The sequence below is a fragment of the Schistocerca piceifrons genome, chromosome 8, assembly GCF_021461385.2.
Source record: "Schistocerca piceifrons isolate TAMUIC-IGC-003096 chromosome 8, iqSchPice1.1, whole genome shotgun sequence".
In the NCBI taxonomy this organism is placed as follows: Eukaryota; Metazoa; Arthropoda; class Insecta; order Orthoptera; family Acrididae; genus Schistocerca; species Schistocerca piceifrons.
In genome coordinates, this window is record NC_060145.1 from 5,249,568 (window position 1) to 5,275,624 (window position 26,057).

Sequence of the window (26,057 nt, forward strand, 5' to 3'; positions counted from 1 at the left end):
CAGGGCGGTAACAGTCTACCACCCACAAACGAATGGCCTCAAAGTACGCTTAAATAAGATATTGGTAAATATGCTGTCGACGTGCACTGATGTCTAACATACAGACTGACCCGTCGTGACATTCGCATAAAACACAGGAAAGCGAGAGACTACTGATTTCACACAATTCTTTCTGCTCAGCAACGGATACTACACTCAGGATGACTGCAGGAAACACCCAATCATCGAGAACGAAGAAGCAAAACAGTTGGCTCACATACAGACTCTGGACACCCAGGAGAAGGTCTGAGAGCGCTATAACGCCAAGCACCGACCGGTGAGATAAAGCTCTGGAGTCTTGGTACGGATTTTTACACCTGTTAGTGAAATGGCTATATCGGAAATGTTACTAAAACGCCACCTTGGGTCGCATCGTGTCCTTCACCGCTTGTTGGAAGTCACATATGAAGTCGAGGGTTATGAAGCTTCATCAAGAAGACAAAAACCGCAGTACAGAAACGTTGTCCATGTCCCCTGTAGGAAAGCCTACCGTGTCCTGGAGCGCAGATCGAAGATGGGGTTTCTCGTTTAAGGAAACTGAAGACGCACTCGATGACTACAATGCTCCGACGGGAGGGACTACATTCGACGCTCATCATATTGAAGCGGGTGCAACAACACGACTAGAATGTTCCCGTACAGAATACCACCGACAAAACCTAGATCCAGGGAGCTGTAGTCGGCTGCAGTGAGAAATTCTGAAACAGTGGATCGATTTTTGTCCAGGAGAGGGGACGGTGGGGTGAACTGTGCTACATGACTTGTCGAATAGCGTTTAGTGTTACTGGCTGGCGTGGCGTGCTACAGCTGTTATCATTGCCGGGAGGTTCTCGAAATTTATTTTGTTTTAACCTTTGTATATTCTTGAATATTGTGTATCCGTATAAGTAGCACCAAGTTCCGTCCAGGGGCTCAGTTCATTTCCGCTTTGGTCGCGCGTTGAGGTTCGTAACAAATGTGGTTTCGGTGCCAAATATTGCACTCCGTCGACGACCCTAGTTTAGGATTTGGGTTTGAATGTTGTTACAACGTGACAGTATGTCTGTTATTCTCAAACTGCAATGGAATGTTGACATCAAATTTCAGAGCTAATAAAGTAATCTGAGGCTGCAACAATTTAAACGGATGCACACGAGATATATGTGTGTGAATTCCACATATAATTCTAATTACTTTCTCTTGTAAAATGAATATTTCTTATGTAACTGAGAAATTACCCAGAATATTATTAAATCAAAAAGTACAAAATGTGTTAACTTACTGATTTATTTGTCCCCCATGTTGACAATTTTTGTTATACCAAATGATCGCCGTGACATTTTTGCAATCAAGACGGATTATATGTAACATTGTATAACCAGTGATTACGGTATCCCATCAGATATTATGTCTGTTTTTGCAAATTAATGTTTGCATCAACTGAAAAAAACGGGTACTTTTTCTCTTGACTCAAATAAACTGTTAGATCATTTAATGCAGAACAAGGAGTGTAGTGGACCTATGATCGAACCCTGCGGAAAGCCAATTGTGATTTCTCTTAATGAAAATGATATGGCTTCCTTGTTTGTTTGTATGTTTGGATTGTTAAATGATTTTAGGTACAAAAGATGAAACTGTCATACACAAAGTGATGCAAAACTGTTATGCAGAGAGGGCAACGCATATCTCTGTTTTATAGATTATGCGAAACTGTTGACAAGCTTTAGCAAAGTAAATTTACATGTCTTTTTTTATCGAATGTAGAACAGCTTTTGATGGGTTGTAACAAAGGAAATTACCTAAATTCTCAAAGCAATGAATACTGATTAGAAAAATTTACATTTTAGTTACAAATAAATAATGCACTGGCAACAGCCTCGCCGCAGTTGTATCATCGGTTTCCGTCAGATCACCGAAGTTAAGCGCTCTCGGTCTCGGCTAGCACTTGGGTGACCGCCTGGGTCTGGCGAGCGATGTTGGCAAACGGGGTTAATGCAGCCCTTGTGAGGCCAGTCGAAGCGCAACTTGACTGAGAACTAGCGGAACCGGTCACGAAAACTTACAACGGCCGCGATAGCGGTGTGCCGACCACGTGCCCCTCCACATCCACCCCCAGTGATGCCTATCGGCTGAGGATGACGCGGCTGTCAGTCGCTACCGTTGGGCCTTCAGAGGTCTATTCGGACGGAATCAAGCTTTTTAAAAAATAACGTCCTATCCAGTAAAATGTAATTCCACAGAGAAACTGGACAAGGCTGTAGTCTTCCACCGTTGCTGATCAATGTTTATCCAGAGAAAATATTTCAGAAAGTACTGAAAAACATTAACGCGGGATGCGTATCAAGTACGTTTGGATAAATTGCATCTGACATGGTGCGAACACCATACTGAAGGCGAGCAACACACGGGATCTACAGATACTACTCATTAACACGGAAGAATAACATAAGAAATGGAGTCTAACAATCAATATTGAGAAAACAAAATTCTCAATAATATCGCCAGGTATGGATTATTTGAGAATGCCAGATTTTACTTTGGTAATTCTCAAGCCTAGCGAGAAATGAAAAAATGGTTCAAAGGGCTCTGAGCACTATGGGACTGAACATCTGTGGTCATCAGTCCCCTAGAACTTAGAACTACTTAAACCTAACTAACCTAAGGACATCACACACATCCATGCCCGAGGCAGTATTCGAACCTGCGACCGTAGCAGTCGCGCGGTTCCGGACTGAGCGCCTAGAATCGCTAGACCACCGCGGCCGGCCCAGAAATGAAATTTAAATTACTTTGTACATGGCTCTTCGATGACTCGATCACATACGTAGAGGAAGAGTCGAGAAAGCTCGCTCCGACTGCTATCTATCATGAAATTTGAGAATGTTCTTAGTAAAGTGGACTTCGTTTGGGTCTCAGAATCCGAATTGTAAAATTGTCTGTGTGGATAGTACTGATGCACGGAAAGCACCATTGACAGCTATGGTTGTGGAAGCAAAATGACAACCTAAGGCCGCGAAGACGCGCTTCAACGCCGTTGTTATAGTATGGGCCTAGAGTGCCGCCTCTTGGTCGGAACACATGACTCAGTGGGCAGTTGCAAGTTCCTTGTCGATCACTAGCCAGAAGGCTAGCGTATGCGTATGCAAAACCTTGTGAGTTTAAGTTACACAAAATGTAGAAGATTCTAAAATGAGAATGTTGAGATAGGAAACCAATGGTCGGAAATAACTATCTCAGAATAGGTAACGTGAAGGCAGTGTATGAAATACCAGTAAAAGCTCAACACTGTAAGCTCCCTGTCCAAGTACTGAAACCGGACTACATGCAACAGTCAATAATAAAACGCCCTGAATTGAATTGCCCTCTCATATACAAAATCTAGACCCATAAATTGATTCTGTCAGAGACAGCAAAGGACTTGGAAGAGCTGTTGAACGGAATGGACAGTGTCTTGAAAGGAGGGTATAAGATGAACATCAACAAAACCAAAACGAGGATAATAAAATGCAATTGAATTAAGTCGGGTTATGCTGCGGGAATTAGATTAGGAAATGAGACACTTAAAGTAGTAAAGGAGTTTTGCTATTCGGGGAGCAAAATAACTGATAATGGTCGAAGTAGAGAGGATATAAAATGTAGACTGGCAATGGCAAGGAAGGCGTTTCTGAAGAAGAGAAATTTGTTAACATCGAGTATAGATTTAAGTGTCAGGAAGTCGTTTCTGAAAGTATTTGTATGGAGTGTAGTCATGTATGAAAGTGTAACATGGACGATAAATAGTTTAGACAAGACGAGAATAGAAGCTTTCGAAATGTGGTGCTACAGAAGAATGATGAAGATTAAATGGGTAGATCACATAACTAATGAGGAGGTATTGAGTAGAACTGGGGAGAAGTGGAGTTTGTAACGCCGGAAATGCATATCCTCCTATTTCCATCTATTGTACTATTATTTTTTTCCTTGTTTTGTTACCTCAAGATATGACATTTCTGTCTCTTTATATATTGTAATTGCTTTACTGTTTGGATATATATATATTTATGCACTTATGTCGATGTATAATTGGTTTGTTTCGTAAATATTATTTGTATTTTTACGCTGGGTCTTGCCTAGGGAAAACTGCTATCAAACGATTACATCGATGGGTCGTGTGAAGACTCAAAGTGTGTAGGATCTTTGGTAGTGTTAACTCTGCCGCGTGGAGCGCGGGCAGGGCAGGGAGAGTCTGGCGGGAGTAGCGAGTGGAGCAGGTGTTGTGTGACGCTCCCGCGAGTTGCCGCGCTTTCGGGGTTTGGCAGCATGTAATTGCGCTCGACTCGCGATGATAGTATCTGACATGGTGTCGCGGACGGGAAGCATTAGCTGGCGCACATCAAGAGCCCGTTTCGCCTGGTGACCGTGTCGAGAAGAAGGCGCGCCAACATCCAGCTTCTGCAACAGCGACGGCCGACAATGAGTGACTGTCGCCACCTCCTCGATCGACGGCTTCTAACCTTCAATCAACCAACAAGGAAGACTAAAAGCACGTAAAGTTTCAGAACTGTATGGCAGACCTCAGCTTTTCAAATTGTTCCATTTGTCTCGCAAAATTACAGCAACTTAGCATGAACCTTTGTTGCTCATTGTCCCAATTTCATTGCCAAGCAGGGTCCCTTCCTTTTCCGAAATGAACCCGAGTGTCGTTGAAATTCAAACGCCAGCATAATTCCATTTCACTGCTTTAATTTCAAAGTTCAGCTGGCTACAATATTTAAATTGCACAAGCACAAATTAAGAGTGCGAGTTTCGTTACCGTATTTTAGTTACCTGTGACTGCAGCTCAGCTTGGTACGTACTAAATTTTACTATTGTTAATAGTTCAGAATCATTTAATTCAAGTTCAAAGTAAAATCTCTTGTTTCTAAATTGCGTACAGTCAAGTTGCTTTTGAAATGATTGTTGAGGTAGTCCAAGACTAACCGTATTTTACTGGATTTCGATGTGTCAGAAAGAAAGCTCACTATTAACTTCAGTCACTAAATTAACTTTCGATTTTCCGGTTTTATTAATTCTTTTGCTAAATTAAGTCAGAGTGTAGCGAAATTTATTACTTCTGACAAACTTTCAGTTTTCACACTACACGTGTCAACCTTCAGTTGCCACGCTTCTAGTGTTAATTATATGTGTAATAACCTTACTTTTTCAGTTACTATAGTAATTGTCCTTAGGACTGGCGACCGTGATTTCCTCCAAATCTCAAATATCTAATTACCGCTAGTTAATTGTTAACGTAACGGCCGCACATTTACTTTCTTTATTAACTTTATCCCTTTTCAAAATTAATTACCACCAGTTTCATTAGCACATTTCCATTCATTTAGATGTAACCCTTCCCTCCCTCTTTACCGACAGGTTAACTTCGGTGACGATTGCTTTTCCAAAACTCCCATTAGGTACACGCGGTTTCATTTTTCACTGTCATTAAGGTCGGTAAGTGAGGGGGGAGGTTACACGTGGCGACCTGGTGACAGGACAATCTTCAGTTTTGAGGTTGTTCTGGACACGAATTTTGTATGGTGCAAATCTCGTAACAAAGTATTGGTTACGAACAGGTCGTTACGTCAGCGACATTAAGTAGTGGGAGTAAATCTAATTATATTTGAGATTTGGCATTTATATTGAAAATTATTAAAATGAGTGAAGGCAACAATTACCAAAATTTGGTAGACTTGGATACGGAACAATCGGTCGAACAGTGGGAAACGCGCACGGCGGTTCCCATTGTTCAGGGGCAGGCGGCTAGCATGAAAGACGCGACCGCCGAAACGCAACAAAGAGCAGAAATGGAATTCCAAACTTTAGAAAATGTTTCGGAATCGGAAGCGAAAATCAAATCTGTACCCCTTGATGATGAATACGGGGGAACATATATAGAGGAACCAGCTACGGAAGTAAAACCGGTAGTCTCCGGGAATTTAACTGATTTATTGAATGTTTTGATTAATGAAACCAAGAGTCAATCGGCAGAAATTATAGCTCTGTCTGCCAAGCAAGAAGCTCAGTCTGAAAAGATTGAACGAAAGCTAGACAATCAGAACAAAGCTATTAATGTTGTTAACAACAATGTTGGAGTTGTTAATACAAAAGTTGATAAAATCAAAGAAGATATTGTTGTAATTAATACCGAAATCGGTAATCTTAAACAGGAAATGATAGGCGTTCAGGCGGAAATTGCGAGCATAAATACTCGTTTTGATTCCGAAATTAGCAGAATCGAGAAAAGTGTAGGAGAAGCAGTTGCTCCGATCATCGAGAATAAGGTGACGGAACAAATTCAATTAGTGAAAAAAGAGGATCAACAGAAGGTGGAAACTTTAAAGGCGTTAGTGTCCGAAGTAGACACTAAAGTGAGGGAGCAGGCTAATACCTGCGAAGAGAAAAAGAGGGAAGTGGAAACGCTTGCGACAACCACTTGCCAAGTAATTACGAGAGTGTCGGAATTAGAAAAGAAACTTGATGAAAAACAGAGCTATGTGCCAATCTGTGCACATAGTTCGGAATTGTTGACGAAAGAGGAGCGGTTCGACCCCTTGAAAAAAGGCGGTATACACGCGACGGATTTCATTAAGAATTGTGAAAGAGTTTTACCCAGATCATGGACTAATGAGAGAAAAATTAATGCGGTTATTGATGTGCTGGCTGGTGATGCCAAGCGTTGGGGCTTAAACCTCAACATTACGAACTTGACTTTTGACGAGTTTAAAAATTTGTTTCTGGCTGAATACTGGTCGGAGCAAAAACAGCAAAGTGTCTGGCGCGAATTTATCGTATCGAGGCCTTTCGATGCGAATTCGCGCGGTTCGATGAAGGAGTTTTGTGAGGGCTGGATCCGCAAGTTGGAATATTTGCGTGACCGCCGCTCGGAATCCGAAATAGTCTGGGAACTCTACAAGAAGCTTCCAGATGATACAAAACGCTACGTAGGAAGCAATTACAGGACAATCAATGATTTCCTGGGAAGAGTTGAGGACGAGGACTATTGGCGCAATAATCGCGACAGTGGTGGAGGCCGTGGTAACAACAACAGGAACCACAACAACGATAACTATGGGAATAATGCATACCGCAATCTTGGCAGCAATAACAATAATGGTTCGGGCCGTAATGACAATCGGTACAATGCAAATAATAACCGGAATGACGGAAACCAGTATCATACTAGCATGATACGGGCTGCGCAGAATAGTAATAACGCCAGAGGGTGTGACCAGCCGCCTCAGCAGTATCCGGGGAGCGTATCTGCTGGGACGAGACAGGGAAACCATTAGCCGCGCCGGTGAGGGGCCGACCGGGCGTGGAGAAATTTTGGCGGCCCAATAACAGGAGAAAACCCAGGTGTCGTCGTTATGAAAATTCCGTATGGAATAATCAACGGCGGGAGAGTGTGCCAGTATTAGGAGAAAGGAGTGCGCCCACAAGTAGTAGATCAGCTGTAGACACGGCAGTAGAAAATACATTCACTGTGAGTGAGAACAATTTAAGTAGTGTTCCGGAAATCGACTATAAAGTGGCAGCTGTAATACCCACAGCGGAACTGGAGATTGAGTTTAAGAATGATTCGCAAGTGTTGAAAGAAGATCAGATGTCGGATAAAACGTCCGTCATCGAGCGAGGGGATGCAGAGAGGGATGAGGTCTGGTTAAGGCAGTTCGGTCGCTTATACGACGAACTAAGAGATTATAGGGGCCTGTACGGGAGAAGTGTTTATGGGGAGCGCGGGCAGGATTTGCCGCGTCTCGTCCCGCAGGAAGATAGTGATTGTGAAGTGATGGAAAGTTCTGGCCCTAACCGGCAGACTTTACTAGAAATAGTTTATGTTAATGGGGAGCACGAGCAAGATGCGTCGTGTTTCGTCCCGCAAGAGTTGGATGTTGAAGTAGTAACGGAAAGTTCTGGCCCTAACCGGCAGACTTTACCGAAAGTTATAGTGATAGAAGTAGCCGACCCATCCGACGCAAACCTCCAGTTTAAACGTTGCGAGAGTATTAAGGGGAAATATTACGAAAATTTTAGTGATAGCCGGACACAATTGGTAGAAAAGCACATAGATTTCAGCGTGTATGAGGTTAGAGCTGACGTTATGCGGTCAGACGGTAGCAGTGTGGGTTGCGCAGATCCAGAGGAAGTAATTTCAGATGCGACTGGGCACATTCCTCCAGGTAGATTGGCAGATGAGATCAATCTGATTAAAGAGGAATCAACGAAGGTGACAATTAGTGAATCGATAGCAAAGCAACACTCACTAGTTGACGAGTTACAGGAAAAGGTTTCGGTATTGGAGGCGAAGCTACAGACTAAGCCTCAGGACAGACGTGTTGAAATTAAAACTGTATGTGAACAGAGGCTGAAAAAGCCGCCAGATAAACCGGATTTGGGATCAAAGCCGGATGGTTTTTTCTGGAATGACTTGGATATAGACTAGGATTTACTGTGGGAAAATAAAGAAACAGTCGAGGACAAGTGTAGACAGATAGTAGTGTCTGTTAATATGCACGACCTACAACTAAACGTGTTGATTGACACCGGTGCAGAATTGAGTGCTGTATCTGGGAAAATATTTGAGTTACTGAAAGACAGACCTGGCATCGTAGTTATGCCAGTAACAGGAGTGAAAATTATCGGTGCTACTGGGAAGGCCAGTAAACCGGTCATAAAACAGATTTTTGTCAACTTCGAGATATGTGGGGCACGATTTGAACAAGAGTTTGTCGTCGTGCCAGACTTAACTACGGAAGTAATTATCGGGTTAGATTGGCTATTAAAGTACCGTGCAGTGATTAACTGCGAAAGCAAAACGTTGACATATACGTCCCAAGATAAAACAATAGTAGTTAGTTTTGACGAGGCAGGAGACGGTGTGCATAGGCAATACCAGCCTACACACATTGTTAACTGGCCGGATGGTATTGACGTAGGTATGAATCTGAACTACTGTAATGTGAAGAATCTCGGCATTGACAATAATGTAGAAAGTGAATTGGAAAGTATTGTAGAAGGTGTGTCAAACGTAACACACGAACAAAGACGAGGCCGACTTTCCCGTACCTACTGCCATCACAACCATAGGGCATGGGGCAAATATGAAGCAGAATTTAAGAGAATTATGAACGCCTTGAGACATGAATCTACGGGATTTTCTCCAGAGGAAATCCTGTTGGATGACAGAAGTAAAAGTTTAGTGGAAGTGATAATCAAATTCCCTCCACGGATTGACATTAGTATTGGTGTGAAAAAAGATCGTTTGCGAGAAGTAACGAAGCTAAAAGCTGATGCTCGCATACGTCGTCATGACGCTAAAGCGCGTTTTGCTAAGTTTGCAATCGGAGACTTAGTACTTGTAAAAGCTCATGAGAAATCGAGCGAGATAGACCATGAAATCTCTAAATTTAAGTTTGTTTATAATGGACCATATAAAGTCATTGGTATACCTCACACAAATGCTTACGGAATATTGTAGACTTGAAATTGTACCAACCAAGGATTGATTAGTACCACAGATAGGGTAATTTGCACAGTATGTAGATATAGAGTGTAAGATTTAAGGATGTGCCATGTGGCGATGCTTTTGCCTGACCTAGAGGTCATTAAAGAAGTTGTAATTAATAAGTAATTTATGTTGATTAAATGATTTAAGAGTTACTGAATATTAATCAATTTAAAAATCCAAGCTGCTAGTTTAAGTTTTCAGCTGAGTCACAGTAGATTAAGCAATGTAAATATGATTTTGTAACTAGCTGTAAGATTTCATGAATATGTGTTTTACTAGTCATTGCCGATGTACTTAGACGCTGTTTCAAGTTTCAGGCTTGTACATGTGTGATGATGGACAGTGTTGAGTTATCCACTGTGATAGTGTTTATGGACTCCTTGAGATTACTCGGGAGTGAGTTTTTCCGAAAGAATTCAGTGGAACGGACGTTCTGGAAACGCCGTCACAAGGGCGAGTGAGATCAAGCGTGCCGCACACGCGGGCGCAACAATACTGGCGAGGTGAGCCGCTGTCGGCTCTTGTGCCGCTGTTGGCTCTTGGGCCGCTGTCGGCATCCTTTGTACTCGCGAGTACGGAATGTGGAGTTGCTTTTCTTCCCGGACAGCTGATGTGAAAGGATTCTGCTGTCAATATTTATGTTTTATTTTATCTGCTGTATATTATTTTCTTGTTTAGCGTTAATTGGACATGACGAGAATATTAATTATGAAAAGGTTACATAAATATGTGTATTCTATGTAATTAATTATTAGTTTGCGTATTTTGATATACCTGTTTTTTATGACCATGTACTCTGATCAATTTTGCAAATAGTATTCCATTTCTTATAGTGTTACGAATTTTAATGATTTTGGAATAGCTAAACCGTTTTCTATGTTTTCTATGAATTTTGATATGTTGTCAACCTGTTTTATTTTGTGCAAGATGACAGAGTGGAATAAGATTAGGAGTTTCTCCACTCAATTATTATTGTCTACAAATTGGTTTATGGTTAATTAGACGAATGCTAAATTTTTTTGATGTTTTGAGCATATGCATTTCCGCTGTTTCTTTTTTGGGACATTTTCTGAGTCTGTTTACGTTACACGAACATCCTCAGACAATGTGGGGCACGTGTAACGCCGGAAATGCATATCCTCCTATTTCCATCTATTGTACTATTATTTTTTTCCTTGTTTTGTTACCTCAAGATATGACATTTCTGTCTCTTTATATATTGTAATTGCTTTACTGTTTGGATATATATATATTTATGCACTTATGTCGATGTATAATTGGTTTGTTTCGTAAATATTATTTGTATTTTTACGCTGGGTCTTGCCTAGGGAAAACTGCTATCAAACGATTACATCGATGGGTCGTGTGAAGACTCAAAGTGTGTAGGATCTTTGGTAGTGTTAACTCTGCCGCGTGGAGCGCGGGCAGGGCAGGGAGAGTCTGGCGGGAGTAGCGAGTGGAGCAGGTGTTGTGTGACGCTCCCGCGAGTTGCCGCGCTTTCGGGGTTTGGCAGCATGTAATTGCGCTCGACTCGCGATGATAGTATCTGACATGGTGTCGCGGACGGGAAGCATTAGCTGGCGCACATCAAGAGCCCGTTTCGCCTGGTGACCGTGTCGAGAAGAAGGCGCGCCAACATCCAGCTTCTGCAACAGCGACGGCCGACAATGAGTGACTGTCGCCACCTCCTCGATCGACGGCTTCTAACCTTCAATCAACCAACAAGGAAGACTAAAAGCACGTAAAGTTTCAGAACTGTATGGCAGACCTCAGCTTTTCAAATTGTTCCATTTGTCTCGCAAAATTACAGCAACTTAGCATGAACCTTTGTTGCTCATTGTCCCAATTTCATTGCCAAGCAGGGTCCCTTCCTTTTCCGAAATGAACCCGAGTGTCGTTGAAATTCAAACGCCAGCATAATTCCATTTCACTGCTTTAATTTCAAAGTTCAGCTGGCTACAATATTTAAATTGCACAAGCACAAATTAAGAGTGCGAGTTTTGTTACCGTATTTTAGTTACCTGTGACTGCAGCTCAGCTTGGTACGTACTAAATTTTACTATTGTTAATAGTTCAGAATCATTTAATTCAAGTTCAAAGTAAAATCTCTTGTTTCTAAATTGCGTACAGTCAAGTTGCTTTTGAAATGATTGTTGAGGTAGTCCAAGACTAACCGTATTTTACTGGATTTCGATGTGTCAGAAAGAAAGCTCACTATTAACTTCAGTCACTAAATTAACTTTCGATTTTCCGGTTTTATTAATTCTTTTGCTAAATTAAGTCAGAGTGTAGCGAAATTTATTACTTCTGACAAACTTTCAGTTTTCACACTACACGTGTCAACCTTCAGTTGCCACGCTTCTAGTGTTAATTATATGTGTAATAACCTTACTTTTTCAGTTACTATAGTAATTGTCCTTAGGACTGGCGACCGTGATTTCCTCCAAATCTCAAATATCTAATTACCGCTAGTTAATTGTTAACGTAACGGCCGCACATTTACTTTCTTTATTAACTTTATCCCTTTTCAAAATTAATTACCACCAGTTTCATTAGCACATTTCCTTTCATTTAGATGTTACCCTTTCCTCCCTCTTTACCGACAGGTTAACTTCGGTGACGATTGCTTTTCCAAAACTCCCATTAGGTACACGCGGTTTCATTTTTCACTGTCATTAAGGTCGGTAAGTGAGGGGGGAGGTTACAAGTTTGTGGCACAACTTGACTAGAAGAAGGGATCGGTTGGTAGGACATGTTCTGAGGCATCAAGGGATCACCAATTTAGTATTGGAGGGCAGCGTGGGGCGTAAAAATCGTAGAGGGAGACCAAGAGATGAATACACTAAGCAGATTCAGAAGGATGTAGGTTGCAGTAGGTACTGGGAGATGAAGGAGCTTGCACAGGATAGAGTAGCATGGAGAGCTGCATCAAACCAGTCTCAGGACTGAAGACCACAATAACAACAACAACAACAAATTGATGCAACAACACGATCTGTCTACAGCATTAAGGAAATATCGCCTATAACAGGAGAGATTTACTCTGTCTGATGTAATTAATTAATTGATCTCTGTGATCCTGACAAGTTGTAATAAACATATGGGTTTACATGAGTTACGTGTAAGCAACTCTGCTTACAGTTCAGTTTCGTGCATTGGCTGTGCTGGATCCAGTTTGTTGGCGTAACTCACAAATGCAAGACATCATACCTCATGGAAAACGACGAACCAAGATCCGTCAGTACCGCCAGTGACTGACTTACCTTCTCTCTTGAAAAATCATGCGTAGAAAGATGGAAAGTATTGTTGACCATATTTGCAGAATAACGTAATGTTGATTGTCGAAACAACCCAGAAAAGTGGCTGTCTTTGCTGAAGGCAAAATGCACTTTTCGTGGAATGATTTAGTTCAGATGGCAAAGTGTAGGAAGAAGATATTGGTGATTAACGTCCCGTCGACAACGAGGTCATTAGAGACGGAGCACAAGCTCGGATTAGAGAAGGATGGGGAAGTAAGTCGGCCATGCCCTTTCAAAGGAACCATCCCGGCATTTGCCTGGAGTGATCTAGGGAAATCACGGAAAACCTAAATCAGGATGGCCGGACGCGGGATTGAACCGTCGTCCTCCCGAATGCGAGTCCAGTGTGCCAACCACTGCGCCACCTCGCTCGGTGCAAAGTGTATCTCGGCGTAAATTCGCAGAATGGGAAAAATTGTGGGTATGAAATTGGAATGACTCTGAAAATATTTTATTAGACACATGTAATTGCTCCCAGAATACAGTGAACATTCCCGGACTGGCTTAAATATGTTGAAGTTATACCTCTCCACAAGAAAGGGGACAAAGAAATGCCATCAAATTACCGACCGATCTCGCTTTTGCCAGATTTTTCAAAAATCTTTGAAAAGGTTATGTTCAAGCGTCTACTTAAGCACCTTAGTGAAAATAACATACTGTCAAAGTCACAGTTTCGGTTTCTTAAGGGTTCTGGTATTGAGAAAGCTATTTACACTTACAGCAAAAATGTCCTTAATTCATTGGACAACAAATTAGAGACAACTGGCATGTTCTGTGATCTGTCAAAGGCGTTTGACTGTCTGAATCACAGCACTCTTTTAAGTAAATTATAATATTATGGCGTCACTGCTAATGCTGCAAAGTGGTTTCAGTCATATCTTACTAATTGAAAACTAAGGGTGTCATTACGTAACACTTCAGCAGTAGGCAATCAGACATCATCTGACTGGGAAGAAATTACATATGGTGTTCCCAAGGTTCCATACTAGGTCCACTACTGTTTCTTGTGTATGTTAATGACCTGTCATCTGTTACATTACCACATGCCAAGTTTGTCTTATTTGCAGATGATACAAACATTGCAACAACTAGTAAATCAAATATAAATTTAGAAAGGACATTAATAAGTGGTTCATAGCCAATTCACTGTCATTAAACTCTGAAAAGACCCAGTATATGCAGTACAGAACTTCCAAGAGATTTCCTTCTGGTGTGTGTATAAAATATGATGACATGGAAATAGGAGAAGTTAAGAGTATAAAATTCTTGGGATTACAACTTGATAATAAATTCAGTTGGGGGCAACATACTAACAAACTGCTGAAGTGGCTAAACAAGTCTGTGTTTGCAATGCGAATGTCAGACATATGGCATATTTTGCTTATTTTCACTTCATTATATCATATGGTATCATATTTTGGGGTAACTCCACAAACAGAGAAAAAATTTTTAGAGTACAGAAGCGTATAATAAGAGTAATGAGTAGTGTAAATCCAAGAACATCACGTCAAAACCAACTAACTGCTTAGTACACAGTATCAATACTAGGAATGAGAACAATATACATAAAGATTTAAAATCACTTACTCTTGCCCAGAAAGGATCCCAGTCTTCAACAATGCATATTTTCAATAAGTTATCAGCAACCATTAAGAGTTTAGTTTCAAACAAGGCACAATTTAAACATAATTTAAAAAAATTTTTGGTGGCCAACTCCTCCTATTCCATCCATGAGTTTCTCAACAAGTGCAGTAGACCATTTTAATGAAAATTTATTATACTTTAATTTTTGCCAATACTTGGTTGTAACAGCCAAGTAACTACCTACTGTGTGAAGGATGGATGTATGGAGAGCAGATGTAAGCATTAAGTCTGTAAGTAGTGGAAGTTTAATTTTAAATCTTGTACATAATCTGGCTGTTCTTAATTGAGGATCACTGAAATGAGTAATTTACTTTAACTTTTGACAATACTTGGTTGTAATAGCCAAGAAACTAGCAAATGTCTGAATGATGGGTTTAATGAAAGCATATATAAGTATTAAACCTGTAAATATTAGAAGTTTAAATTTAATTCATATATATAATTTTACTGTTTATTATTGGGAAAGTACTCCATCATCAGACCACATGTGGCCCACCGGGACCATTCGACCGCCGTATCATCCTCAGATGAGGATGCGGATAGGAGGGGCGTGTGGTCAGCACACCGCTCTCCCGGTCGTTACGATGGTTTTCTTTGACTGGAACCGCTACTATTCGGTCGAGTAGCTCCTCAATTGGCATCACGAGGCGGAGTGCACCCAGAAAAATGGCAACAAAATGGTTCAAATGGCTCTGAGCACTATGGGACTTAACATCTGAGGTCATCAGTCCCCTAGAACTTGGAACTACTGAAACCTAACTAACCTAAGGACATCACACACATCCATACCCGAAGCAGGATTCGAACCTGCGACCGTAGCAGTCGCGCGGTTCCGGACTGAAGCGCCTAGAACCGCTCGGCCATCACGGCCGGCAAATGGCAACAGCGCATGGCGGCCCGGATGGTCACCCATGCAAGTGCCGGCCACGCCCGACAGCGCTTAACTTCGGTGATCTGACGGGAACCGGTGTATCCACTGCGGCAAGGCCGTTGCCGTTTATTGTTGAGGATCATTAAAATTAATGAAACTCAAGTTTTTCTAATTACATTTTTGTAATGTGTTTATCTGACATGTTCCACACGCAGGAGGGATTCCCTCTTTTACGGGTCTACGCTTATCGTCCTCCATTAGGGACATTCGCTAATAAAAGTAACAATAATAATAATAAAAAGGCAGGTAGTCCAGATGATATCACAATAGAATTTTTAAATTTCTGTTACCATGGAAATTATAACAACTTACAGAAAATTAGGTTTGTGACACTGTATTTCTGTTGTGCAGCGACTTTTATCAGTGGCTATTCCTTTCTTTAAACAATAAATTACAAGAAGATACGAAAGGTTATTTAATCAGTAGCTTAAAGAGCTACAACCTAATAAATTTAGAGTTATTCACAGAAGACCAACAAATGAGAGAGTTTTCACAGTGAGGAACGCAAATACTCGGACACCACGAGATTTTACTCTGTACCATAATAACTTTATTCTTAACAAAAAATAAAAAATATATTGCGGCAGATGTCCAATAAATAACAGTATGAACTTCTTTTACACGATTTGCAACAGTTGTTAAATAACATTGTTCGATTTTCACGTTAGCGTTGTACTCAGACGGTTGACAGTGTAACACTTGTTTTGATCGTTCACGCAAGTTATACTCTGAGTCAGAAGGCAGCATTGGTTTACAAGAGCGATCGACCGTGCACGTGGTACAGTGCCATGAAAAACTAATTCAGGTTTGATATACGACAACCTGTCATTTTTCATAAGGCAAAGGGTGAATCATGTAGACAAACTGCTGTTCTGCACAACGTGAGTGAGAATACTCTGGCAGATGTCGTCAGACAGTTCAAGAACGAGGACCGTATAGACTCTGTACCTCAGAAGGGCCAACGAAACAAGTTGGACGCACGTGACAAGTGGACTCTAATACGAGAACTAAAGAAGGATCCTACACCTAGTGCATCCAAATTAGCGAGTGTGCTTCTAAATGAGACTGGAGTGAAGGTACCTCCTCAAACGTTTCGCAGATAGTGGGTACAATGAAAGAGTGCGTAGGACGAAATCGTATATGAATGAACAGAATATCGAAAGAAGGGACTGGACTTTGCGAAAGAGTTTATTATGAAGGGCCAACGGCCTTGCTTCAGTAGTAGCACCGGTTCCCGCCAGATCACCGAAGTTAAGCGCTGTCGGGCTGGGCTAGCACTTGGGTGGGCGACCATCCGGTCTGCCTAGCGCTGTTGGCAAGCGGGTTGCACTCAGCCCTTGTGAGGCAAACTGAGGAGCTACTTGATTCAGAAGTAGCGGCTCCGGTCTCTGAAACTGACATACGGCCGGGAGAGCGGTGTGCTGACCACATGCCCCTCCATATCCGCATCCAGTGACGCCTGTGATCTGAGGATGACACGGCGGCCAGTCAGTGCCTTTGGGCCTTCATAGCCTGTGCGGGAGGAATTTATTATGAAGGAAGAAACATGGCGGAACGTCGTCACTTTTACCGGCGAAAGTAAATTTAAAATTTTTGGGTCGAATCGATGAAGGATCGTGTGGCAGAAGAAGTAAAGTCACAAATGTTATGCTAACTGTAAAACATGGAGGTGGCAACGTTGTAGTCTGGGGCTGTACATCCATATTTGAACCTGGCCAATTAGTGTTCATAGAGTGTATTATGTACAAAGATATGTACAAAAATGCTGAAAAAATAAGGATATCAACATAAACGAAGCCAAGACAGAGTACCTCGTTATGATGCGTGGTCATTGTCAGACTGCTTATCATCTACAATCACTGCAGGTTGGGTACCAGTCCTACAAGAGAGTACAAGAATTCAAATACCTAGGGGCACTTTTCACTGAGAACTCGTCATGTAAAGCAGAGATCAATGACAGAATACAAGGAGGAAACCAATCTTACCACAGCCTAGCACAACTGCTTCGGCCCAGATATCTCTACAGACAGTTCAAGATTCGACTGTACAAAACCCTGATCCAGCCTGTTGTTCTGTATGGCTGTGAGACATGGAGTATCCGAAAACAGGACTTCCATAAGCTCCTTGTTTTTGAGAGAAAAGTGCTTCGGAAGATCTTCGGTCCGATTCTGGATGCAGGTACAGGGGAATGGAGGATCAGATACAACCAAGAGCTTGAGGAACTATACCAGCAGCCCAACACAGTAGGAATTGTCAAAGCCAAACGAATGCAGTGGGCTGGTCATGTGGCCCAGAAGGAGGATCACAGATGGGCTCGGAAGCTCCTGGATTTCACACCTACAGGAAAGAGACCGCCAGGGAGACCCAAGAAGCGCTGGAGGGATGGACTCCATGAAGATTTAAACCAAGTGTTAACAGATGTGGACGAATGGCGGATAGCAGCAAAGGACAGAATACAATGGAGGAGGAAACTTGTAGATGCGTGCCATCCACTGGGCCTGATCACACAGTCGTAGTAGTAGTAGTAGTAGTAGTAGCAATGGCTCGAAACATAAGGCTCGCATTGCGCAGAAATATTTGTTGTACAACTGCCCGAAAGTCTCATAACCACAACCTTAATCAGCAGACCTCAACCCTACTGTCAATGTATTTCCATTTCCATTTCCATTTCCATGGGGAGACCTAGAGTGACGTATGAGAAAAACACCAATAACTTCCAAGGAAACTTTGAAGCTTCGATTAAAAGAGAATGGAACGATCTATGTACTGACTATTTAAAAAAATATCATTAGCAATATGTCACAGCATTTGAAACATGTAACACAATAGAATGGCTACCCGACAAGACATTGAAACATATACTTTTCACAAAAAATGGTATTGAAGTAATTAGTTCTGAGAAGTATCCGAATATTAAAGTAACGTCAAATTAGGACCGAGTTTTATTTAAATCGTATTATTAAAGAACTTTTATAAGTTATGTTAATGAATTTTATGCTGTTGTTCACAAGACATATAACGTAATACAATACTTGAATACGTTTTTTGTTTGTTTTGTTAAGAATAAAGTCATGATGCTACAAAGTAAAAACCTCAGTCTCCGAATATTAACACTATGCACTGAATAACGATACTAGCTATGAAGTGACACATGTCAGTTGAACTGAAGATTGCAGAGAAAATATTAGTTTGAACAGTCTTTTACCGAAATGATACGTAATGAGGCACGTTTACATGTTTAATGTTATCATCAATTAACATATTATTTTTTAGTCCTACTCTTGCAACTACATTTAAAAATTAGTTTTTTAACAGACTACCAGTTTTCAAATAGAAATTCGTCCATGGAATAGTAAGAGATTTATAGAAGAAAGGATTATAGGTTAGATTTAAACTTACTTTACTGTCAGATATTTTATGTTACTGGACAAATGATCAAAAAATTTTTAGCTGCTATTGAATTTTTTTTCTGAGTCACAGACAACTTCAGTAACGGGTAATAAAGGAAATTTTTTACTCTAGTATTGTAGGTATGGATATCATTATTTTTCTCAGATTGTGTTGGATAATTAGGTTTAATACTGGTTTGTATTTTGTGAACAATATTTGTCTTCGTTTTACGCAACTAATTTTGGTACTGAGGATTAATTTTATTGTTTACTGTTTTAAGTGAAGCCTTGAGGGCATTCTTGTTGAATTTTGTTTGTACATTCATTTATAAAACTAGCCTGAATATCTTAATTTAAAATCAAGCCATGTACTTTTCTACCTTTTCTTTGGCTGAAATTTGCATTCTAGTTGATTATTTACGAAGGATCAAATAACATTTCTCTGGACTATATTTCACATTCTTTTAGAGTCGTCCTTGCCTATTCTCTTTTGCTATGCATACAATTGTTAACTATATAGTTAACTAAACTCTTTTGTATTGCTTGATGTATGCTTTTGGAACCTTGTGTTGATAAAAATATTTTTGTCTATAATTGAGGTCATACTGTGCGATGTTTAAATTTATGTAGTGGCAGAATAGATGAGTGACGTCATGCGTTTATCTGATCTTGTTAATTTCACATGTTAAAAGAAATTTTTTAACAACAGCTTGGGGACCTTTTCATTTAATAAATTTTTCTTTCTTGTAGGTTAAGTTTAACGTTATTTATGGCATGGCATCTTACCACTTCCAGCTCCTCACCTGATAAAGTATTTCAGTACCGCGCCAGCCAAATTCGAACAACATTCTTCGACACCTTAAATAAACGATATGCCTAGATGAAATTTTCGTTTCTTTGAATACATTTGAAGGGCGTCTAAGCGACCAGATAACCGTTTTGAAGTGTTTTCAGGACTCCAGGCTTCTGCCCGAATGCAAAAATTCCTCTTCGCCGACCTAAGAAGAAAAATCTTGGTGCACCTAGAAAATGGCGTTCCTCCCGATAAAGAGAAAATAAGAGCAGTCATAGATGTTCCCAGTACTCGGTACATTCGTGATATGAGAAGTTTTCGTTTGATGTGCTTGTACTACTGGAGAGTCACACAGGACTTCTGCACCAGTACATGATTTCAGTTACGTTACAGCATGGTTAGCCAGAGATTCCGAAATCAGATGTTGGATTGTATGGCGTATCAAAGAGCAGATATAGATTCAGATCACTTTTTGGCAGTGCGGAAAAATAGACTGAAGTATAAAGGACTAATTAGGAAGAATGAAGGGAAATGCTTGAAGTTTTCTGAGGCTAAAGATATTGCGATGTGGAATAGCTCAGTGAGCAGTTCACTTGTGAAAGAATGGACATCTCTAAATACAGAAATCACGGAAGTTGGATAAAAACCTGGGTACGAAGAAACCATAGGCAACAGAAGAAATACACCAAATGATCGATAAAAGCAGGAAGTACAAAAATGTTCGGGGAAATTCAGGAATACAGAAATACAAGTCACTTAAGAATTAAATAAATCGAAGGAGCAGGGAAACTAAGGCGAAATAGCTGCATGAAAAATGTGAAGAAATCGAAAAGAAAATATTGTCAGAAGGACTGACTCGGCATATAGAAAAGTCAAAACAACTTTGTGTGAACTTAAAAGCAATAGTGGTAGCATTAAGAGCGCAGTGGGAATTCCACTGTTAAATGCACAGAAGAGAGGCAGGTGGAAAGAGTAAATTGAAGGCCTCTATGAGTGGGAACACGTTTCTGATCATGCGATAGAAGAAGAAACGGGAGTCGATATAGAAGAGACAGGGCATCCAGTATTAGAACCAGAATTTAAAAGAGCTTTGGAAGACTTAAGATCAAATAAGGCAGAAGGGGTAGGTAACATTCCATCAGAATTTCTAAGACCATTGGGGGAAGTGGCAACAAAACAAATATCCACGTTGGTGTGTAGAATGCACGAGTCTGGAGATAAACCATCTGACTTTCGGGAAAACATCATCCACACAGTTCCAAAGACAGCAAGAGCCGAGGGTGCGAGAATTAACACATACTCAGCTTAACAGCTCATGCATCCAATTGCTGACAAGAATAATAACGGGAAGAATGGGAAAGACAATTGATGTGTCAGATGAGGATCAGTGTGGCTTTAGGAAAGATGAAGGCACCAGAGAGGTAGTTCGGACGTCGCGGCTGATAATAGCAGCAAAACTAAAGAAAAATCGAGACACGTTCATAGGATTTGTCGACTTGGAAAAAGTTTTCGACAATGTCAGATGGTGGAAAAAGTTTGGAATTCTGAGAAAAATAAGGGTAAGTTATAGGAAAGATGAAGAATATACACAATATACAAGAGCTAAGAGGGGACAATTAGAGTGGAAAGCCAAGAACAAGATGCTCGTATTAAAATGGGTGTGAGCCGCCGTCTTTCGCCCCTTCTGTTCAATCTATACATCGAAGAAGAAATGAGGGAAATAGGAGGAAGGTTCAAGAATGGAATTAAAATCCAGAGTGGAAGGATATCACTGATAAGATCCGCTTATGATATTGTTATGCTTATTGAAAGTGAGGAAGCATTACAGGATCTGCTGAGTACAGAATATGGGTTGAGAGTAAATCGAAGGAAGAAGAAAGTAGTGAGAATTAGCAGAAACGGCAATAGGGAGGAACTTAATAGAAGGATTGGTGTTCATGAAGTAGATGAAGTCATGGAATTCTGCTACCTAGGAAGCAAAATAACCGATGACGAACGGAGCAAGGAGGACATATAAAGCAGATTAGCACCGGTAAAAATGGGCATTCCAAACATAGACTTCAGTCTGAGGAATAAGTATCTGAGAACGTACGTTTCGAGCACAGCGTTGTATGGTAGTGAAACATGGACTGTGCAGAAACCGGAACAGAAGAGAATCGAAGTATCTAAAATGTGGTGCTACAGAAGATTCTTCAAAATTACGTGGACTGGTAATGAATGAATGCAAGAGGAGGTTGTCCACATAATATAGGGAAAACACTGACAGGTCGGTAGGAAATCTGTTAAGACGTCATGGAGTAACTTGCATGATATTGGAGGGATCTGTAGAGGGAAAAAACTGTAGAGGAAGACAGACACTAGAATACATGCAACAAATAACTGAGGAAGTTGGTGGCAAATGTTGTTTTTGGGACGAGGCGCTAACATCCATCCTCTTCAGTCCTAACACTGCATGCCAAGACAAACCTTCATATTGACTCTAGCAGGATGGATAGATGCAGCACAAATTCAGGAAGTTTCTGACGGATAGCTGGTGCTTCCGGAGTACGAGATGAATTGCTCCCCGGCTGAGAAATGGTGTCTAGCCGTTGCTTGGGACATCAAGAATGTCTAGAGATGTTTATTTGGAAAACCTTTCACCATTATGACGGACCACCATTCTATATAGTGGCTCGCTAGTGAGAAAGATCAGTTGGGTCGACTGGCGACATGGGCAACGAGGCTTCAGGAGTACAACGTCACAGTGGTATACAAACTGGACGCAAACTAATGGACACTGACTGCCTTTCAAGGAGTCCCTTATCGGAAGACAGCGGGCGTGGATGAAATTAGTCACCTCTGCGCCAAATGATATTGCTGTTGAACAGAGGGAAGATCCAGGACTGCTGAAAACTATTGATGCCTTGATGGAGAAGGAACCTACCAAAGTAGAATCCCAGTTATTAAACAGAACATTGTATAAGAGGCACTATGACCCAATGGGGCGGAAATATTTGCTTTTCATTCCAGATCATCTACAGCGAGCTATCTTGAAGTGTTATCGCTACGCTCCTACATCTGACCACATGGAATTCGTGAAGACTGTAGACAGAATGAGACGCAGGTACCACAGGCCAGACCCCTACCAATCCGCTGGACACTTTGTGAGCCACTGTGAGGAATGTCAGTGGCAGAAGCGTTTACCGCAGTTATCTCCGGATATGTGGTGCTAGTTGAAATCGACCTCTTGGGGAGATTCCCGAAGTCGACAACGGGAATGATGAATAATAGTCTTCACTGACTACCTGACCTGCTACGCTATGGATAAAACTGTGTTGACTGCCGAAGCTCCGGAAACTGCAGAGCTCCATGTAGATCATTTTGAATCACGAAACGTCCTGCTTGATGCCCCTGATCTAGAAGAAGTTTTCAGTCGGGATGGCATGTTGCTTTGCGTTGTGACATCATGCACAGGGCGGTAACAGTCTACCACCCACAAACGAATGGCCTCAAAGTACGCTTAAATAAGATATTGGTAAATATGCTGTCGACGTGCACTGATGTCTAACATACAGACTGACCCGTCGTGACATTCGCATAAAACACAGGAAAGCGAGAGACTACTGATTTCACACAATTCTTTCTGCTCAGCAACGGATACTACACTCAGGATGACTGCAGGAAACACCCAATCATCGAGAACGAAGAAGCAAAACAGTTGGCTCACATACAGACTCTGGACACCCAGGAGAAGGTCTGAGAGCGCTATAACGCCAAGCACCGACCGGTGAGATAAAGCTCTGGAGTCTTGGTACGGATTTTTACACCTGTTAGTGAAATGGCTATATCGGAAATGTTACTAAAACGCCACCTTGGGTCGCATCGTGTCCTTCACCGCTTGTTGGAAGTCACATATGAAGTCGAGGGTTATGAAGCTTCATCAAGAAGACAAAAACCGCAGTACAGAAACGTTGTCCATGTCCCCTGTAGGAAAGCCTACCGTGTCCTGGAGCGCAGATCGAAGATGGGGTTTCTCGTTTAAGGAAACTGAAGACGCACTCGATGACTACAATGCTCCGACGGGAGGGACTACATTCGACGCTCATCATATTGAAGCGGGTGCAACAACACGACTAGAATGTTCCCGTACAGAATACCACCGACAAAACCTAGATCCAGGGAGCTGTAGTCGGCTGCAGTGAGAAATTCTGAAACAGTGGATCGATTTTTGTCCAGGAGAGGGGACGGTGGGGTGAACTGTGCTACATGACTTGTCGAATAGCGTTTAGTGTTACTGGCTGGCGTGGCGTGCTACAGCTGTTATCATTGCCGGGAGGTTCTCGAAATTTATTTTGTTTTAACCTTTGTATATTCTTGAATATTGTGTATCCGTATAAGTAGCACCAAGTTCCGTCCAGGGGCTCAGTTCATTTCCGCTTTGGTCGCGCGTTGAGGTTCGTAACAAATGTGGTTTCGGTGCCAAATATTGCACTCCGTCGACGACCCTAGTTTAGGATTTGGGTTTGAATGTTGTTACAACGTGACAGTATGTCTGTTATTCTCAAACTGCAATGGAATGTTGACATCAAATTTCAGAGCTAATAAAGTAATCTGAGGCTGCAACAATTTAAACGGATGCACACGAGATATATGTGTGTGAATTCCACATATAATTCTAATTACTTTCTCTTGTAAAATGAATATTTCTTATGTAACTGAGAAATTACCCAGAATATTATTAAATCAAAAAGTACAAAATGTGTTAACTTACTGATTTATTTGTCCCCCATGTTGACAATTTTTGTTATACCAAATGATCGCCGTGACATTTTTGCAATCAAGACGGATTATATGTAACATTGTATAACCAGTGATTACGGTATCCCATCAGATATTATGTCTGTTTTTGCAAATTAATGTTTGCATCAACTGAAAAAAACGGGTACTTTTTCTCTTGACTCAAATAAACTGTTAGATCATTTAATGCAGAACAAGGAGTGTAGTGGACCTATGATCGAACCCTGCGGAAAGCCAATTGTGATTTCTCTTAATGAAAATGATATGGCTTCCTTGTTTGTTTGTATGTTTGGATTGTTAAATGATTTTAGGTACAAAAGATGAAACTGTCATACACAAAGTGATGCAAAACTGTTATGCAGAGAGGGCAACGCATATCTCTGTTTTATAGATTATGCGAAACTGTTGACAAGCTTTAGCAAAGTAAATTTACATGTCTTTTTTTATCGAATGTAGAACAGCTTTTGATGGGTTGTAACAAAGGAAATTACCTAAATTCTCAAAGCAATGAATACTGATTAGAAAAATTTACATTTTAGTTACAAATAAATAATGCACTGGCAACAGCCTCGCCGCAGTTGTATCATCGGTTTCCGTCAGATCACCGAAGTTAAGCGCTCTCGGTCTCGGCTAGCACTTGGGTGACCGCCTGGGTCTGGCGAGCGATGTTGGCAAACGGGGTTAATGCAGCCCTTGTGAGGCCAGTCGAAGCGCAACTTGACTGAGAACTAGCGGAACCGGTCACGAAAACTTACAACGGCCGCGATAGCGGTGTGCCGACCACGTGCCCCTCCACATCCACCCCCAGTGATGCCTATCGGCTGAGGATGACGCGGCTGTCAGTCGCTACCGTTGGGCCTTCAGAGGTCTATTCGGACGGAATCAAGCTTTTTAAAAAATAACGTCCTATCCAGTAAAATGTAATTCCACAGAGAAACTGGACAAGGCTGTAGTCTTCCACCGTTGCTGATCAATGTTTATCCAGAGAAAATATTTCAGAAAGTACTGAAAAACATTAACGCGGGATGCGTATCAAGTACGTTTGGATAAATTGCATCTGACATGGTGCGAACACCATACTGAAGGCGAGCAACACACGGGATCTACAGATACTACTCATTAACACGGAAGAATAACATAAGAAATGGAGTCTAACAATCAATATTGAGAAAACAAAATTCTCAATAATATCGCCAGGTATGGATTATTTGAGAATGCCAGATTTTACTTTGGTAATTCTCAAGCCTAGCGAGAAATGAAAAAATGGTTCAAAGGGCTCTGAGCACTATGGGACTGAACATCTGTGGTCATCAGTCCCCTAGAACTTAGAACTACTTAAACCTAACTAACCTAAGGACATCACACACATCCATGCCCGAGGCAGTATTCGAACCTGCGACCGTAGCAGTCGCGCGGTTCCGGACTGAGCGCCTAGAATCGCTAGACCACCGCGGCCGGCCCAGAAATGAAATTTAAATTACTTTGTACATGGCTCTTCGATGACTCGATCACATACGTAGAGGAAGAGTCGAGAAAGCTCGCTCCGACTGCTATCTATCATGAAATTTGAGAATGTTCTTAGTAAAGTGGACTTCGTTTGGGTCTCAGAATCCGAATTGTAAAATTGTCTGTGTGGATAGTACTGATGCACGGAAAGCACCATTGACAGCTATGGTTGTGG

At 41.3% G+C, this 26,057-nt stretch overlaps 1 protein-coding gene and 2 pseudogenes across 1 annotated transcript in view; 1 reads left to right on the forward strand and 2 right to left on the reverse strand.

Annotated features, from left to right (window-relative positions):
• Positions 1–26,057, reverse strand: part of LOC124711481 (proteoglycan 4-like) — a 131,324-nt gene that overhangs the window by 16,402 nt on the left and 88,865 nt on the right. The gene's annotated exons all lie outside the window — the stretch shown is intronic.
• On the reverse strand, positions 15,365–15,482 carry LOC124712930 (annotated as a pseudogene).
• On the forward strand, positions 16,619–16,736 carry LOC124712837 (annotated as a pseudogene).